The sequence below is a fragment of the Arvicanthis niloticus genome, chromosome 19 (assembly GCF_011762505.2).
Source record: "Arvicanthis niloticus isolate mArvNil1 chromosome 19, mArvNil1.pat.X, whole genome shotgun sequence".
Taxonomy (NCBI): domain Eukaryota; kingdom Metazoa; phylum Chordata; class Mammalia; order Rodentia; family Muridae; genus Arvicanthis; species Arvicanthis niloticus.
The window spans coordinates 11177341-11197011 of NC_047676.1; positions in this window are offsets into that span (position 1 = coordinate 11177341).

Genomic DNA, 19671 nt, shown 5'->3' on the forward strand with positions numbered 1-19671 from the left:
AGACCATGTTAATGAAAGTAACATGAGTTTTTTACAGAGAATCCTCAAACTTCAATGGTTTTATACATCAGATATTTATTCTCTATTGGCATAACTCTTCTGAACATGTTTTGCAGATAGTTTTCTGCATGTTGATTTAAGTGCCCAGGCACTTCCATCCTAACTTTCTGCCAGTCACTGACTTGCACCAGAAGTAGGAAGAGCAAAAAGTTGAGAAGATATTCATGCTGCTAAGGTAGAAGAATGCAAAATAGCATGTATTATTTCTGCACTCGTGACATTGAATGAGCCTGTTACTTAGCTTGGTTTACATAGAAGCACAGTAATTATAGATTGGGGATGCTTAGATTCTCCCCAGAGCTGAAAAGTTAGCAAATACTTCATAAATCTAGACATCATTTTGGTTTCTGTGTAGAATTCAGCTTTTCAGGCTATGTGGCTGGGATAGGTATGTGAAAGCTAGCATTTGGAGAATAGTTCCCCAAGGATAACACAGATGAAAGTCAAACTGTACAAGCCTGGTGTTTACCAGCAAATATGGTATTTGAAAGAAAGACTAAATTTGTTGTTTGGATTCTAAATAAACACCAAATTTACCATCTTTTTCTGCTCCTCCAAATTTATTACTGTAAAGTCTAACTCACTTTTACTCTCTCTATCTGACATCCATGATGCAGACAGATGACAATATACATGGTGGCTTTCAGCTTGTCCGTTTCTAACTTTTGCCTTATTAAGAGTACAACTTGGGATAAGGCAAATAAAAAACTTGAGTAAACAAATAAGGTGCAGTGAATAATGGAAGACAGGGACCCAGAAGAGGGTTTCTGAGTCAGAATTTTCTCTTTTAAACTCCACTAAGGGTTTTAAGAGAGAAATTTTCCAACAAGGTGAATAATAATTGATTATTCAAAGGTTATTTTATTTAAAGCATTGTAACTGAACTAGTTGATTCCCAGAAAATCCCTGATCAATTTCCTTCAGAGTACTTTCTTCTTGATTAGTATTTTTATTTTTATATGTTTTTACATTTAAGTAGATAGATAGGGATAGATAGATATAGAGATAGATTAGATATAGATATAGATGATATAGATATAGATATAGATATAGATATAGATATAGATATAGATATAGATATAGATATAGATATAGATATAGATATAGACAGACAGACAGACAGACAGACAGTGTGGGAAGGTTGGTATGGAGTGTCTGACTAACTTGTCTTCCAATACAATGAACACCAACTGTTTAAGTGCTGGCCAATAATGGCTCGTGGTTGGCCTATCTGTAGCAGTTGTTCAGCACCTGGCACTGAGCTTGTTGGGAGGTTAGATAACTTCATGTTAACCTGGGGCCACCCTCAGACAATCACTGATTGACATGTGCCATTAACAGATGGTTTCTATACTGCATCCTCAGAATATTCTTCCTGTAGCTTATCATGTACAATCAGGATGCTACCAGTCTCTGACCACGAGCCATCATTAAGCATTTATCCATATTCCTTCCTGTATGCTCCCTAGCCTTCTCTAGAGATTCCTCTGACATCGTAATCTCTGGTTTAGCTTGTAGAAATTCTATCTTAAGACATCAAGTCATAGTTTGAAGAAAGAATGAAGACAGACAAGAATGCCCACAGCAAGACAGTACATGGCACAGTGATCTGCCAAGTGGGTCCTTACTAGTCAGAAAACTATAGAAAGGTACGAAGAGGGTGGCCATGGGAGACAATAACATAAGAATCGAAGAGCCTGTTTTACATTACTGAAAACTGTGCAGTGCACAGAAAGCCACAAGAAAAGCCACAGTACAAAACTGCATTTGCAAAAAGAAAGAAAAAGGTGTGGAGGCACAGACAGTAACAGGCATTGCAAACACTATCAGGACAGCAAGGCAGTGATGCAAGTCCCAGCCGCTTAAGAACACACCTTTGTCATTTCATGCCAAGCCTGATACGATTCACTTCTATTGCAGTCCAAGGTTCTCTCTGCAGACTCATATTTCTGTCTCCCAGGGAAATTGCGTAGTGGCCTTCACCCACTAACAAACTCTATATTGATGGATTGGCCCCTCTGGGAGCATAGTTACTGCAAAGAGAGTAAATTTGTTTTGCTTGTCATTCAGACCTGTGCTCCTCCAAAGCCTGACATACTTTCACTATCTCTAGCCCATGCTCAATCTCCCATGAGAAATGAACCAGCTAGAGGCCATGTCCATGATGCAGACAGATGACAACTTACGTGGTGGCTTCAGGCAAACCTGATTCTTACTTTTGCCTTATTGTGAGTAGAACTTGGGATAAGGCAAATGAAAAACTAAGTAAACAAATAAGATGCAGTTGAAGGATGGAAGGTAGGGACCCAGAAGAGAGTTTCCATGCTGAGAACAATCCATTAAGGGTTTTATAGAAAAGAAATTTTCCAACAAGCTGAACAATAACTGATTACTCAAAATTTATTTTATTTAAGGCAGAGTAACTGAAATAATTTGAGAGTGATTATCCCAGAGAATCACTGATCAACTTTCTTCAGAGTTCTTTGTTTTATTATTTTACATGGTTTTGCATTTGCTTGTTTATTTATGTTGTGCAGGGGACTGGGGTAGAATATGGGTATAGGTGTTATGGAAGTCAGAGGACAACTTGCAGAAATCAAGTCGTTCCTCCCATAATGTGAGTTCTGTGGTTCAAACTCAGATCACCATGCTTGGCAACAGCATTGTTGCCCACCGAATCCTCTACTTGTCCCCCTCTTCTGGGATCTTTCTTTTTTGTTGTTATTTAAATATAATAAAATATCCAATAAAAATAAATATTCTGGGCTCTTTCTAAAGAACTTCCTCATAGTTTATTACCCTAGAGGTGGGAAGTGGGCAAAAGGAAACTAAAAGAGATGGAGGGATGGAAGAGAAGAGAGAGACTCAAAAAAGATGACTAAAATACCCCAATTCTACTCCTGACATGCAAACAGTTGTTCAATTTTGATTTATGGAGGCTTTGGTTCCCCTTGGTTCTATATGTTGATTTGGTTCATTTTGTTTGCCATTTCATGTTTGCCATTACATTTCATGTAAACATTTGTACAAATATTAGCACCAAAAGGTACCCAGAGCTGAGGCACTTCAATTTGGCTTGTGCCCACTGTTCTTTCTTGCTTTTATTCCACAGAAACAATGTCTTTCTTTAGTGTAATCAACACCCCCATGTCTCTAATACTTAAAAATTGTTCTGTGAAATGGTCTTTTGTGGTTTGATTTAGAATGTCTCCCAGTGGCTCATGTGTTAGAACTCTTGGTCCCTGGCTGGTGGTGCTGTTTAGAAGGGTTGAAGAACCTTTATAAGATGATAGCTTACTGAGGAAACAGGTCTTTGGAGGTGGACCTCAGGGTTTTATAGCCCAGTCCCATTTCCTCTTGATAATCTGCCTCCTGACTGTGATGTCATGTGACCTGCCAGCCTCCAGCTTTTGCCACTGTGCCTTCTCTGCTTCCTGTCCCATCTTCCTTTCTCAGTCATGTGGTGACAGAGGTCATAAAAATGATTAACACAGAATTTACAGAGTCAATGAAATCCCCTTCACAATTCCAGTGCCACTCTTGAAATAGTTGACCCTCACATATATGGAAGCACGAACACTAACAGCAAAAGTGGTCCCCAGCATAAAGGCAACGCTGCAGGCATCACAACAATTACTTTAAAATATACCATAGAGCCATAAGGAAAAACACCTGAATGGTACTGCCACAAAACATGCATGGAATAAAGCAACACGTTCATAACAGACCCATCCTGCTACAACACCTAATTTTTGAGAAAGGAACGAAAAATATAACCTGTTCTACAAATAGTCCCGTGAAAGCTGGAAATCCACTTTCCAGCAGAACAACTAAGTTGGATCCATATCTCTCATCTTGAATACAATTTAATACAAATGGTTCAGCCTTTATATAAGACCTGAAACTTTGAAACCACTAGAGGGAAACTGACAAGAGACTTTAAGGTTTGCGTACAGATAAGAAAAGGATCCGAGAAGCACAGCAAATAATCCCCACAACTGACAAAGGAGATTGTGTTAAATTAAATGGGCATAGATCCTTACAATCTAGCTTCATCTGCCTCCTACCTCACCAGGCTCCTGCCTTTGGCTACCTAGTTCTATGGATACCATTATGTGTCTGCTTCTAGCCCTGCCAATCACTCTGTTGCTTATTCCCTGCACTCCTGTTAAGATAGCTTCAGCCTGGCAAAGCCCACAGCCTGTTTTGTCCTAGGCTTTGAGCTACTTACAGAGCAAAGTTGTTCTTGCAACTGGATTCCTAGCACACCTCATGGCCTCTGCTGTTACTGGGGATTATAATAACGATGAGTGGCATTAGTTAATTTCACACTAAATTGTTGTTTCTCAAGCAATGGAGAGTAATTGACTCAAGAATCAAACTAACAAAAATCAACCCTGGCATGTTAGTGAAAAGACTCAAATTTCTACAGAGATAGGGGGGAAAAAAATCAAAGCTATCAAGAAAATGAAACCTTTCCATGATTTGTGTAGAGGGTAGAGTTGCAAAATCATACAGTCTTGAAGGAAACAGTCATAGTGGGTATTTAACAACCACTCAGTCCTATAATCTGAAAATTCCACTTCTAGGTGATTATCCAAAAGTAACTGGAAGGCCAGTAAGGATGTTCACTGGGCAAAAAAAAAAAAAATGGTAGCCAAGCCCAATGACATGAGTTGGATCTATGTGGTGGCATAGAAAAATTGACTCCTGTAAATTGTCTTCCAACCTCCACCTACACATCCTAGCATACACTACACACACACACAATTAATTAACTAATTAATTAATTAACAATTGAAATTATGACCTCAACTAGTATTGATTAGCACTCTGATGTTTACTGGAATATTCTTCACATAGGCACAGTGAGGAAATAACGCAGACATCTAACAACAGGTAAGTCAATAAAAACCGTGTGATATATACCACCATAAGATGATGCTCAGCTTTAAAAGTGAGGGAAACTCTGCAATATACAGAATCTTGAGGACATTGTGTTAAGCGAAATAAGCCATTTACAGAAAGAGAAATACCATACCATTCCACTGCCAAGAGATAGGGAAAAGGAAAGAGGCATTTGCAGACAAATGAACAAGTTTCAGTCAAGAAAGACAAATGAACTCTAAAGGTCCATTGTGTGGTTTACTCACAGTGATTAGTGATATGTTGTACATGTAAAAATGTTTTAAGAGGGCTGAGCTCATCTTAAGTATTGTCATAATAAAACAAATAAAATGATTATGGTGAGAAAACCTCATAGCAGAACAAAAATGTGCAGAAGGACAGAGGGGGAGGGCAAAAAATGTCTACAGCCCTGAAGTGAGTAATTAGACTATATGCTTTGAAAACATCTGAATGTGACTATAAACTCTTGTTTTAGAAGTGAGGCTAGAAGGCACAGAAAGAGCAAAGCAACTTGAGATTCCATTTAGCTTGGGCTGTGCATACACCCTCTCCTCACAATACACCCAGCAACCTACAATCTTTACCTGCAATAAGCTACAAGGCCACCCCACTTCCAACTCTCAGCTGTTTCTCCTCCCATAACAACCTTTAGCAACCGCCCCTGCATTGCCTCTTCATAGTAATTCACAAGTCAAAAAGGTTGGAAAGGGAGATACATGTTTGGTTTTTTTGTTTTGTTTTGTTTTGTTTTGTTTTGTTTTTCAAGACAGGGTTTCTCTGTGTAGCCCTGGCTGTCCTGGAACTCACTCTGTAGACCAGGCTGGCCTCGAACTCAGAAATCCACCTGCCTCTGCCTCCCAAGTGCTGGGATTAAAGGCGTGTGCCACCACTGCCCGGCGAGATACATGTTTCTTAATAAATCTCCCCCAGTGCTAATCCATGATTAATATTACATCAGCTACATTTTATATTGGATATTATATTTACATTTCAGATTTTATCCCCTAATCCTCCTCCCCCCCCACCCAAGAACCTCCTATCCCATCCCCCCTCCTCATGCTTCTATGAGGATGTGCCCCACCTACCCCCCACTCCCACCTCCTCACCCTCGAATTCCCCCACACACACACACTTGGTGTTCATCCTTCATGGGACCAAGAATCTCCTCTCCCACCTATGCCAGACAAGGCCATCCTCCCCTTCATGTACAGGTGGAGTCATGGGTCCCTCCCTATGTGCTCCCAGGCTGGTGGTTTAGACCTTGGGGAGCTCTGGTTGGTTGGTATTGTTATCAGCTACATTTTTAATTTAAAAAATAAAAAGAGACCGATGGATCAGCAGAAACTTGCTACATGTGTCACTACCTAAAATGCATTTTTTAAACAAATTCCATGAAATTAGTTTTGAATATTGAACTAAATATATTCAAATACAATTGGCACCCAAAGCCAGTGCCTCATCAGTTTAACTTCCTGGTCCTTCTTTAAAAAAAAAAAAAAATCACCTCTACCAAGAAATAGGGGAAAACCTTAGGAAGTGCCCACACCTCTGCCATGCCAGACTCTGATATAGATTGGACTGTGTGTTGTCTTTATTTTAATGCATAGTAACAGGCCTCTGCCCAGCATAACATAACAACAGCAGAAATATCAGCTTTATTCCCTGCAGCCATTTTCAGTTGAATTGCTACTCATATATGCTGGGGAGTCAATCGAAGTGCTCCCTTACCAGTGGTGTGGACTGCAGCTCAGTAGCATGCAAATCTTCCTGTAGATGCTGCTTCCATTTCTGTATTTAACCAAGGTCCAGTCTCAAAAGAGACTTCCACACCCCTTGCTCAGATAAAGAATACGTTTAAGGGGCTGACAAGTGGTGGCTCAGCCGGGTAAATGTACTTGAAACCAAACCTGAAGTCAATCCCCTGAACACACAAGGTGGAAGGACAGAACCAATTCCTGAAAACTGTCCTCTCACCTACATACTCACACACATGTACACACATGCCACATGCGTACACACAAACACACATACACACACCCAAAAATAATCAAAGTAAATGAATGTAATTTTAAAAACAGACACATTCATTATCACGTGTTTTAAAAGCTGCAAGAATCGTGCTTCAAAGTGACTTGAACTTGTGTGGGGCCTTTGTGGTTCTTTACCACTTCAGAGTCTGGGGAGGAAGAGGACCTACTTGTAATTGCCTTGAGATCTACCTGTGGCTTTTGTTAAAGGTATGTTACTTTTTTACTGTCACCCTAGTGGCCACTAGAGAGGAAGGTGACAATTTCTAAGACATAATTGAAGTAGAATGTCCCCCTTTCTTTCACTCCTAAATACCCTTTGAGAATATCTGCAGCTTTTGAGGAAATTAAAAATAGACACTGGCCCTGCATAAGCTCCCCATGTGAGCTTTATCTCACCTTGTCACCTCTGTAAGGGACAGGTGGGATCCCCTACCCTTACTACTGGTGTAAGTCCAAGAGCAGCTGCTGGCACTCTATTTAACCTGCCACTGACAAACATGAAAACCTTCTATGAATGAATATTAAATTCATGTTCTTTCATCAGAAGAAACATGCATTTTCACGTGGTTTTTATTCTAAATTTTCTCTCTGGAAAGTTGCAATCAAAGCTATTATTTTATGAAATGATTTAGAATTAAGTACGGAGGTTTGAAAGAAGATATTATTTGATCAGACTGTTATTAAAGAGGAACACTTTGCCTTCATTATCACTCCAATTTTGCACAAAGACTATTATCACTAATTTAGAGAGACAGAGAGAGATCATGAGGTCAACTGAATTGGCCCTAATTGGCTCAATCTAAGACTACCTAGGACATGGAACAGTGAAGCTTCTGATATATCCAGTATATAAGCTTTTTTCTACCTCCCTAGACCCTTCAAAATCTGTGTCTTTGGACAAATGAGACTCAAGACTCTTCGGTCATTCTGAAGATGTGAAAGTGAAATTCCTCAGTGGGGAATTGACATCCAGTTGGTCTCCTCCAGCAGGAAGCACAAGAAAGTCACTCATCCTTCTTCGCACATTACTACTTCATCTTCGGTTACCTGACATACAGTAAGAGAATAGTTAGGGGGCTTGGATGCTCACTGTTTGCTGGCTGGCTCTGCTGACCACCAAGTAACAGGAAAAGTCCAGCTACACCTCTGCTGGGTACCATCAGGACTCCTGAAAATGACTCCTCAGACCTAAGAGATATACAGTCTCTTGGGTGTCCTACCCTGTGAGAGTCTGACAAGGCAGCTTCCACTACAGAGAGATCACAAAGATGTCCTACTGGAGAGGTTCTCTCAAGGATTGACAACGGCTCCAGATTAGCTCTTCCACACAGTCCCTACAGAATCATAAAATATCCTGCAGCCACAGGACTCAGATATCCTCAATGTCTCAAGCAAAGGAGTCCTGGAGGATGTGGTAAGTACCCTGCCCCCAGGAAAATCATGTGCTGTCTAAGAGACTGATTGAAGCCTGTACTCTTCATTAATAACCTTAACAGCTGAGGAAAAAAAAATGAGTTTCATGAAGCTCAATGGATTCTTTAGATATTCTTTTAAATCTTACTTAACTCTTTAAGAAACTCTTTTCAGGCCAGGTGGTGGTGGTGTACGCCTTTAATCCCAGCACTTGGGAGGCAGAGGCAGGTGGATTTCTGAGTTCGAGGCCAGCCTGGTCTACAGAGTGAGTTCCAGGACAGTCAGGACTACACAGAGAAACCCTGTCTCGAAAAACAAAAAAAAAAAAAACAAAAAAAACTCTTTTCAGAAAATAGCAGGCCTCCCAGTGACATCAGCTGAATACAGCCTGACAAGATGAAGGAAAACAGGAGCAGTGGATCTGGGAGAGAGGGAGAATGCAAGGGAGGCTGAAGTCAGGATGTATTGTATTAGGGAAGAATAAAGAAAAAGAAATAAAAGTAAGCTAAAATACTACGTCAAAAAAGAGAAAAATAAGTCTTTTATATCTTCCTTAAGGTGATATGTTTGGGAATTCATGTTACTGAATCCCACATATAACCTATAAACATGACACCTTCATCTGAAATTCCCTAGTAGTTTGATATCACACTCCATAGTTACAATGAATCTTTTTCCACATGGGTGAAAATGACTCAAATCTGGACCTGGAGAATATGAACATTCCTTTCTCAGTGCAGTGCTTAGCTTTATACAAAGACTGTATAAAGCAGAAAATGATGTGAGCTTCTGGTAAGCCTACAAGACTGATAACTATTGGGGAAGTATCTTATAACAGCAAGACAATAAAACAACCAACATTTTAGTAACAAATATACAAAACAAAGTCTCATCTACTATAATTGTCAACCAGCTGACCAGAGTTTCAACTGTTCTTTTTGTATTATTTTATAGATTATCATGATGGAAATATAAATTTGAAGCCATCTATATGGTCCTTTAATTTATGGTGAGGAGATCAAAGACAGAGAAGCTAATGATAAGCCAACTTTACAATAGCACAGTGGGAAACCACGTTCAGGATACTTGTTTTCTGCACCTTGTCACTTCATATTGGAATGGCTTAGCACAAACTTAGAAACATTCCAAAAAATAAAGGTATAGTAAATATGTTTGAGGGAAATTGCATCCTCAGTGATGGGTTTCATTGAAGATTTAAAGTATCATCTGTATTTCCTTTGAGTTTTGAATTATTAATTCTAGGCTTCTTTCTTAAGACTCAGATTCAGTGGGAAAGACCAGAGTTAATGCCTGCTAGATTTCACAAGATATAAAATATCTCCATTTTTATGCAAAAGCGCCCCACACCATGAATTTCACAGCGAAGATAATTTCCCTAGGTGTTCTGAAAAATGAAGCTGTGTGATCCAAAGAATCATTTATGCCCAGCATGATGTGCCAATAGTGCACCGTGCTTAGTTAAAAAAATAATACTCCTTTGCAGCTTCTATTTTTCAAGCTCTGTTTACACATTTGTATCTTATCTCTGATATATTTAACTAGTTACAATTGAAATTTTCTGATTAAGATGAGACTGGGAGACAGAAACTGGTCAGGTAGGTAAAAGGTTCCAAAGAAGCATTTGGGGGAAATGTACTTATTGAGAGGGGAAAATCATTCTACTTCCTGTTTCTCTGCCACCTCCTGAAAGATCACTTCTGATAACAGCTATACTTCAGATTAAGACTGAACTGAAAAGAGTCATTAGAAACCCGTGTTGGGGTCAACTGCAATTAGACAGAGCAGCTTGTCCCCTCCCCATGGCTAATCCCATGCCTCTGGTTCAGACTGGCTTTGGTGCCTCTTGAGTTTTGTAAGACGATAGCCCCAAAGCCAAGCACATGATGAGTCAGGGAGGGATCCACCACTCTCAAAAATATCCCAATATTTCGATATCAACTATGCAATGTATTCCGAGTGTTAGACTAAGATAAGCAAGTGGTTAAAATACATTTCTAAGTGAAGATAAGATACAAATGCTTCTTAATTTAGGAGAGCTCATGGACTCAGAGAGACTGAAGCAGCAAGCACAGGGCCTGCATAGCTCTGTACCAGGATCTCTGCAGTATGTTATTTTTCCTTATATGCTGCTGTATGCTTGTGGTACGCATGCATACACATACATGCACAAAATAACTACACAATAAAAATCTCAAAGAAAGGCAGTGGGGAGACTCAGATATATGTTTGCATCATAATCAGTAAGTATGCATGACAGAAGGATCTCATTCTAGTCCAGAGCACGACAGGGTCATTCTAAGGTGAAGGTTCTAAGATCTTCAAACGGAAGGATTACCCATGTCAGCTGGAATGCTTTTCCTTTGCTTTTGTCCATAATGTACAAAGATATTTACTATGAAATGTTCCTTAGACATTCTGTGATGCTCGACATTAAGGAAAATCTAGGTTTGTTATGTGTATATGACTAAATGGAATAATGTGTATGTTCCCCTCAAATTCACCCAATTACAAATGAGGTGGGTTAGGATGGACTTATAAGAAGAGTTGGCTCATATGGATGGGAGCTCATGAAATGAATTAGTTCTCTCTTAAGGAATGCTCCAGAGAGCTGTCTTGATCTTCTACCATGTGAGGAAGGCACCAAGAAACAGGCTTTCACCACTCACCAAGTCTGTCATCTCCACAGTGATAGGTTATTCTCTTGTAAAATAATTGTATCTCTGTTATTCTATCTGACCGGTTACATCAATGGTAGGGACCAAATTCTGTTCATCAATAAATTCCTGTGGCCCAAATTGTTGCTCACTTGATACTCACCACCCCCTCCCCCCGTACTTCTGAGATATCCTGATCTGTTTTCAAAGGAAGTGACACAATATACACAAAGACTCCCACATTTAGAGAATTTGATGAGTCTATTGTTTTTTTCTGAACAGCATTTAAAGTAGTCATTTATACTTGCCAGTACATTTTAGAGAGTTTGGACATAGAATTTCATGTGCTATGCCTTGAGTGAATTCCAGAAATATATAAGTTTTGAAGCAAAAGAAATCAATTTGTATAGGACATAAAGTTGACTGTAATGGGAATTTCACCTGTTACCCCTACTGTATTTATTTTTATGAAGAGACTGGTATGATGAACATGAGTTTTGGATGGTGTTTTGTATTTCTTCCCTTCAGGAATGTATAGCCTTTGATTGTAGCTATATGTATGTTTTAGAATACCATTTCATCCCCATTATTTTGAGTTCTTAAAGGAGGAACTTACAAACATTCCTTACAACATTCTTCTAATGTAAAAATCAATGAACTTTATCCACATCTCAGTGTTTTCCCCTTGGATCTGACATGGTTGACGAGTGCACTCTCTTACTGTGTTTCTGTCTAAAATTTAGATGAATTAAAACAACGTATAGGTCAAGTTCAGGGGAGAATTCTTAAATATTCTTACTGTGTTAGAAAGTAGAATTTCAGACAAAGCTTCAAAGAAATGATATTTGGAAGATCCATCTGGTATAATGTGTGTAATTTCAAAAATATAAACTATTTGGGCACACAAAAGTAAATAAAACCTAATTGATTACCTAACTTATGAAATAAAGTAAAAAAAATGACAAACTGGATAAAATGAAGTAAATCAAAATATATCAGTAAATTCACCCCATTAGATAACAGAGTAGCCTAGGGACTGCCACAGCATTTTAAAGAAAAGGAGCTGACTCCACTGTTGTTATCGTTCTCAGATTGTGACAACAGTTGTCCTAGGATAAGTGATTCAGAAATGATGGGACTTTATTCACTCACAGTTTGCAGGCTGGCAAGTCCAAAGTTAAAATATATCCAGTTACTTTGCTAAGAGAGCTACTCTCTGAGTCAAGATGGCATCTTTTCAATGCTTCTACATGTGACAGTAGAATAGAAGGCTTCAGGTGCTACAGGAGTCTTTAGGGTACCTTTGAGTGACTTTGATCATTCTTATCATGCTAGACAGCATTGCACCACTAAGTTGTACCTTCCATTTACCCTCTGATCTTTTCTTAAAGGATGAATTTTATCATGAGATGCAGAAGGCCTTTCACACCTCCCTCTGAATGCATCCACCCATTAATATAGTTACATTAGAGAATGGGTTTCACCATGACTTTGTGGGAGATGTTAACAGCCAAGCCATTAATACTTGTAAGTAGATCTAGATAAATCTCAACAGTAAAGGGTCGTATGAAAATGCCTACATTATCGCCTGTAGTAACCTCATCCCCCTGCTATTTCTCATTATTTTGTATGAACTACAAAGCTGTAGGACTTGTAAAGTTTTCAGCATATAGCAAAAAAATTTAATTAATGACATTTTTCAAAAAAAAAAACATACAAAATAATCACATCTCCTGTCCATGAAAGATATAGATCTATAACAAAATAAAGACCACAAATAGAAAAGATGAGGAAAACTTTAAATAAGCCATTCCCTCTCGGGATGGATAAAGGGCCTAACTGTATTTGCAAGTTTTATCTCCATAAATAATTCTTAAATGAAAAATAAATGCCAGAGAAAAAAATTAAATTGTTTTAGTATTATTTCTGAATTAAACAAAACAAGCCATAATAGAGTTGACCTGCATTAATTAACTTAGGTTAACCTTACTACCCTGCTATGTTCTCATTATACTCATTACAATATATTTACTACAATGCTACAGAAGCAGGGAAGTTTTGAGCTTAATAGCACAGAAGCTCATTAATCATTAACATATGATTAAGTACAATTAAAGCCACATATTGATTTTGCCTCATAATATTCAATTAACTTATGGCTCTGATCAAAGATAAAGCGTGGCAATGAGCCTACCGGGAGAAGAATTGGTCTTTATTATAACAATGAAACTCAGTACAGACATTAAGTGTTTGTGATTCACTGGAGGTAACTGAATCCATTTATTTAAAAAGAAAAAAAAAAAGAAAGACCGTATAATTACCAATTGCCTTCCCTTGTATTTATTTTGTTAGGTTTTATTCAACTCTGAATGAAAAGGGGAAGAGGAGAGCCTAGGGCAGGAAGGGGGTGAGAAAAATGAAACACTTTCTGATTGGATATAAGATCTGTTATACAAGTTGGAACCCGTACCTGACACTATCAAAATATCCATGAGCCTTAGCTAAATAGGTCACAGATTCTAAGGGAGAATTTAGTATTTAACTCTGCTAACAGGCCATAGTGTTAAACTGAGTCCTAATTATTTACAGCTATATCGATAGATTCGTGCATCACTCAGCTTTCATCAGACAAGTTTTTTTGTCAATAGATGACAATTAACAGAGTCCCACAACTGGTAAACAACGATAGAATAAGCGACTACAGAATGTTTAGCCCAAAACAGGAAATCTATAAGAAACGCCCTACATTCAGGGCTCAGGGACCACTATGAAAGAGATGGGGAAAAAAAAAAAAAAAACCCAGCCAGAGGTGGTAGAAGACTACAATAAAACAGTGGGGGAGTTGCACTAAAAAAAAAACTCACAGAAGTTCTGACAGTGCACACACAGGCTTTTGGAAACTAATGTAAGGCAAAATCCTAACATGGGTGTCTTAGTTAAAGTTTCATTTCTGTGAAGAGTCATCATGACCAAGGTAACTTTTATAAAGGACAACATTTAATTGGGGCTGGCTTACATTTTCAAAGGTTCTATCCGTTATCATCATGACAGGTAGCATAGCAGTGTCCAGGCAGGCATGGTGCTAGAGAAGGAACTGAGAGTTCTACCTCTTGATTGGAAGGCAGGCAAAAGGAGATTCTCTTCCTTAGGCTGCCAGGAGGAGGCTATCTTGAGCACTGGGTGGAGCTTCAGTACTAGGAGACCTAAAAGCCTAGCTACATAGTGACACACTTATCCAATAAGGCACACGCGTCTCAACAAGGCCACACCTCCTAATAGTGCGATTACCCATGGGCCAAGCTTATTCAAATCACCACACTGAGGAAGAAAGGTTGGCACAAAATCCCACCCCTAGCAAAGGAGCTAATTGTTGATTGACAGCTCCTGGAAGAGGGATAGTCCATTTTCTTAAATCGTATGACCGTTTTAGGTCACAAGGCCACACATCCAAGATTATTTCCTCACCATAAATTATACTTGATGAGAAAAAAAGACACAAAGTTGAATGGACTTTGGGGGGGAGGGCGGGTGATTGTGATCAAAATACACTATAAGAAGTTTTCAAAGGCCGGGTGGTGGTGGCTCACGCCTTCTAATCCCAGCACTTGGGAGGCAGAGGCAGGCAGATTTCTGAGTTCCAGGCCAGGCCTGGTCTACAGAGTGAGTTCCAGAACAACCAGGGCTACACAGAGAAACCCGGTCTCGAAAAACCATTTAATGTGGATAAGATTAAAAAGGTCAAGATAATAGTTTAAAACACAAGCTCGTACTTGCTGTTAATTTTTCCTCTATTTTTTTGTGATTTAGAAAACTACAGTTACTTCATAAAATATGGAAGGCATAGATAATAAAAAATTTTAAGATAAACTTTCTACTAGATTCTATCTTGTATCTTAAAGTTTTCTTTTTTGTTGTAAAATAAAACAGATTCCCATTATCAAATAAAATTAATAAAATGTTTTTTAAATCTATAATCTTAATCATTTGAAGGCAAACCCTACTATCTGCTAACATTTTCACAACCCATTAATGGTTTCTAACAACAGCCAACATTACTGTACTTCCTGGAGCTATTAACAAGTACTAGTAACAGCTTGATAGGATGAACGGATGAGTTACATCTCCTGATTTTAATTTACAGTTTCATGATAATCCAAGCAGCACCCACAGGTTCCTATTCCCATCCAGGGATCCTGTATTCCCGTGATAAATAGCTGTTAGTAGACTTACTCAGGTCTGAATGGGCAGAGGCCAGCTCATAGTCGCTGATATTGTTCATTTTATTGCTTGGAAAATGTAGTTTCTTTGAATTAATGACATTTTTCCCTTCATGAGCTTCAGCATACTTTTGTAGTAACAAAGGCTCCACCCTGACAGATTCGCTTGTGTGCTAGAGATGAGCAGGAGGCATTTCAGCTTGGATAGAAGAGCTAAAACAAGGTTAGAAATGCAGAACATTCTTCAAGGAAGCTGAGAGTACAACCAGGAATGAGGCCAAGTGAAATGAAACAAAGATTCTGAATTAGAAATCATTCTTCAGTTCTGCCATTCAGTTTTGAATAGTTTGAACTACAAATCAGAGTGGAAGAGACCCCCAATAAAACCAAATGAATTCCATAAACAGTACTCAGATCTGGTGGCACAAGCCTTTGATCCCAGCACTATGAGACAAATGCAGGTGGATCTTTGTCACTTGGCCAGCTTGGTCCACACAGTGAGTCCCAGGCTAGTCAAGGCCACAGAGTAAGATCCTGTCTCAAAATAAATGAATAAATGAAATAAGTAATTAAATCAAAATTTAAAAGCACATAGTATGGCTTGTGAGAACACCATTGGATCAAAGAAACTGACCTGAAGAAGAACTTCCAATGTGTAAGAATCTAGGTAAGTTTTAAAACTCCATATTTCAGCTAATAAACATGCACACATATTCATGTACTATAAATTCATAGTACTTTTCTGCATATAACTACCCATGAGCATAATTCTGTCCCAAGCAGGAGAACGGTTTCTCACTTTATTCCACAGTAACAAGCAGTGGTTCTTCTAGTTCTAAATTAGTGAAACACAATTATTCTTCACGAGTTTTAAAGCACAGACCCCTGTTCAATTCTTACTTCATTGAGTTGTTTGGGTAATGTCCATATCTTTTCTCTCAGCCTGCATTATCATCCTCTCAGGGCAAATCACAACCCTTTGAATCTCCCACAAACCTTGGCAAATCACCTGTCAAAATGAAATCACCCTACAAAGAAAACCCACTGAAACTAATGGTCCTGTTTCAAGGGTTGGTGGCCTGGTACTGTTTTCAAAAACTCCTTGTCAAGAGGACTGAAACTTTCTGAATAAAACTATGAACTGACGTGGAACAAAACATTGTCATGAATTCTAAATTTAAGAAGTCATCGTATTTCCAATTTTCTATCCAGACAGAGCTTGCAAAGCACTTGCTGAATTGAATAGACCTTTATTTACTTACCTCTTCACATTGTTCAGTGAAATGTGAATTTCTAGTAGTGGTTTTCATTGATTTCTGTCAAGGCGGACAACGATCTGTAGGGTTAGTCTATCATTTCAGGAAGAATGGAAAGAAAGCTGCTGCACTGACCCTTCTTTTTCAGCCAAATGTCTGGAGAAAAATTACTCTACATTGACTTCTAAAAAGGATAAGAACTACATTTGGGAATGTAAGTCATATGGATAAGCTCCCTGGTCATTAACCGCTTGATATAAAGCAGAAAAACAAAGACTGTCAAGTATTTGCACTTCCTCCATAGTTTGCATTGAGGGTAGTCTGGAACAACTATACTCTTCACCAACCAACCAGAGGAAATGACTCAGTACACAGTCATCCTGGCCCGTCATCTGTCAGATTTCCTCTCACAGAAAACAAACAGAAGAACAAGCAGATGTCAACTGAAGGACATAAGCCACCAACAACTGGGGAGCTCAGAACAACTTTACAGGCTCAGGTCTTGTCACTATTGCTTCCCAAGAAGAGAGCCTCAAAATTAATAAAGTATTAGAATTTAGTAAGTGAAGTTGAGATGAAAATTATTCCAGGGCACCATATAACATTTCTCAAATATATATATATATATATATATATATATATATATATATATATTATAATATATATATATATCCCATAGTTGACCTCAGATAATTGGCATTGTGAAGAGCATGAACTTTTTTTTCCTGGAGAGTTCAGTAGTGGCAGGATGTCAGACTCCTTTCACAGATCATAGACTTGGACAAGTGTTTCTAGGGTGGAGACAAAGGAATGTTTCCTATCCTGTTCTTAGGCTGCACATGTGCAGAAATAAATGTAGCACATGTTAACTGCAAGAGAAGCTATTAAAGTTACTATGTGCACAACAGACTCACAAGAAAGTGATTGTCCAATAAACTGCTGAGATTTAGGTTACATGGCCCTCCTCAAAGGGGAGAGGATGGTATACATATTCAAGACCCCAGAGAATAGGCAGATATCTGTAAATGAGTTCCTCTGAATGTTGGATGGGCCCAAAGAACAAGACACAGCTTGTGATAAAGTTCTGTCTGTGGTTTGGTTCCTTTTTTCAATTTTCATTTCTGGTCATGAGTATAGTCTCACCTGGTGTAGTGACGGGGCAAAGACTTAATGCAAGAGTACCACTTTGGGGGGGGCGGACATAATATGGAAGGCCTCCGAGAGTAGCACTGGCTCTGTGCTTAGGTTTGAAGCAGAGATGATTTCAAAGCTCTCCACCCCAGGCTACTTCTAAGACCTTCTAAATCTCTTTCCTTCTCAGTGCTCAGCAGGGCCCAGCACCACACTTTGGGTATCCTTCTCTGAGCCCAAGCACAGCCAAAATTTGGAGTGCTCATTTCTGAAGACACAGTGAGGAGCCAACTGGATTGTATGGCTGGGCAGATAGACATGCAGAATCCAGTTGAGTTCCTAAAGATCTTGCAGTGTTTAAAACAACTCTAAGTTCATTTTCCAGTCAAAGAAAAAGAAGAAATCTGAAAGGTCACGTGAAATGTATTTTTCGAAAATGAGACTGAATTCAGTGGATTAATTACATTCTAGAAATGATGTTCTTATACTGAGACTTGTTTCAAGAAAACATCTGGATGTCTATATGCTTTTCGGGGCTGGGGGGGACTTTGGAGTCAATACAAGTTAGATAGGCTCTATTTAAAAACAATTCAAAAGTCATAAACTGGGAAAATTCTTTCAAAGAAATAACAAAAAACTTTCATGTGACAACCTCCAGCAAATAAGAGCCCAGAATGCTCCAACGTATGGATGGTAAGTGGATTTTACCTTACAGTTGTTTGGGTTGTCTTTGGTTTTTAAAGTCAGGTATCTGTTATAACTCCCAATAGAACCTCCATTCCTGTCTCTGACACTTTCTACACAAAGCCTTCAGCTCCCCTTCACTCTACATGAATCAATATGTAAATCTGGAAGAGGAAATGACTTTGAGTCTCCCACGTCCATTAAAACTATCAGGTGTTCCAATAATCATTTGGATTATTTTTAATCCCTTAACTCCAGAACCACTATGTGTAGTTGAAATATCTTGTTCTTTCTTCCACGCAGCCAGCTCATCAGTCATGTACTTGGAATATGTTTTTTCAAAGAGTGCTGTAGTAGATGCCTTGTTCAAAAGGAGCGTCAACCCCTGAGAATTTACTTCTTTAATAGAAATAGGTGCAGTTTACTTGTTAATAACCCAAGCATATCCCAATGGTAAAACTCACAAGTGAAAGAGAGGTAGCTGCCAATAGAGTGAACTTGGACCAGTGGTGAAGAGTAGGAGGTAGAGGAGGAAGAGGAGGAGGAAGAGGAAGTAGCAGAAGAAGAAGAGAGAAAGAGGAGGAGGAAAGAAGAAGAGGGTACCAACTACCTTCTACTCCTGTGGGCTGCTCCACAGACAGGGAATTTGGACTCAGAGTCTGCCATCTTAACTGAGAAGATGCACAGACATGAAGCTCAGTTCTTCCTGCACTAAATATCAGCTGCTGGATGGGTGAAACCGTCTCTTCATGTCTTCTATTCTTCATTTGCGTTTTCTGTTCTTCATCTGCCTGGGACTGGAAGTCTCAAATATCAGTTCTTTAAATATGTGTGTAAAAGTCTGTTTTCTTGCGAACGGAGAGTACTCCATTTAATAATTTGGGCTGAAACATAAACAATAGCACTCTAAGCCAACTGTACTAAATCCATGAGAAAATACTGACATGTGGATAAAATTCAATGATTTTACATTAGAAGTTCTTTAAGAACTCAAATAATGAGGATAAAAATAGTCTTGTAAAACATAAATATGGCTGAAGCCAATGGCCACAAATTCCTGAAGGGAAGAAACACAAAACACCATCCAAAGATCATGTTCATCATTCCAGTCTCTTCATAAAAATAAACACAGTAGAGGAAACAGGTAAAATTCCCATTACAGTCAACTTTATGTCCTATATAAATTGGTTTCTTCTGCTTCAAAACTCATATATTTCTGGAATTCACTCAAGGCATGTCCAAACTCTCTAAAATGTACTAGCAAGTATAAATGACTACTTTAAATGCTGTTCAGAAA